This window comes from Silene latifolia, chromosome 4 (genome assembly GCF_048544455.1).
Source record: "Silene latifolia isolate original U9 population chromosome 4, ASM4854445v1, whole genome shotgun sequence".
Lineage (NCBI taxonomy): Eukaryota > Viridiplantae > Streptophyta > Magnoliopsida > Caryophyllales > Caryophyllaceae > Silene > Silene latifolia.
The window spans coordinates 99,563,470-99,564,177 of NC_133529.1; positions in this window are offsets into that span (position 1 = coordinate 99,563,470).

Below are 708 nucleotides of genomic sequence, written 5' to 3' on the forward strand. Positions count from 1 at the left end.
TTCTACATTACAATAACTACAAATACCAGAGTTTCTTCATTACCATAATCGAGTCTATACGTTACAATAATCGACTTCCTACATTACAATAATCGAGTTTCTACAATACAATAATCGAGTTTATGCATTTGAATAACTATTAAATAACCACGTTTCTTCATTACAATAAGTGAGTTTCTACCTTCAACTAGACATTTTAACATACAGTTGGTGTGCTAAGCTAGATTACCAACACTTTTTCAAGATTATGATGATAAATCACCAAGCAAATGCCAACGTTATGATAGACAAGTATATTAACGGAATATCAATTGACATAACTCGCAAAGCAACATATATTGACTTATATAATCTCCGATTACCTTCGTTTTTTCGATTTGTGCCAAGGTTTTTGCAAGTTCTGGGCAAAAAATGTCGATTGATTCATGTATTAATCAAATTGAACAAATATGATGAATTAATTTTGTGTTTTCGACTTGAATTAATCAAGTTTTTATGAATATTTGATTGAATAACATCTTCAAATTGAAGAAAATGGGAAAACAGAGAGAAAGAATAAAGAAATTAGGGAAGAAGATGAAGAATACATGAGGCTTAATTTTGTTAAGCGTCGTTTATTTTGGTAGGTTAGGATATATTTTGGTCTAATCTCAGCCCTTGATCTTGTTAGATCCATTGGTATATAAATGCGGGGGTAACTCACGAAAA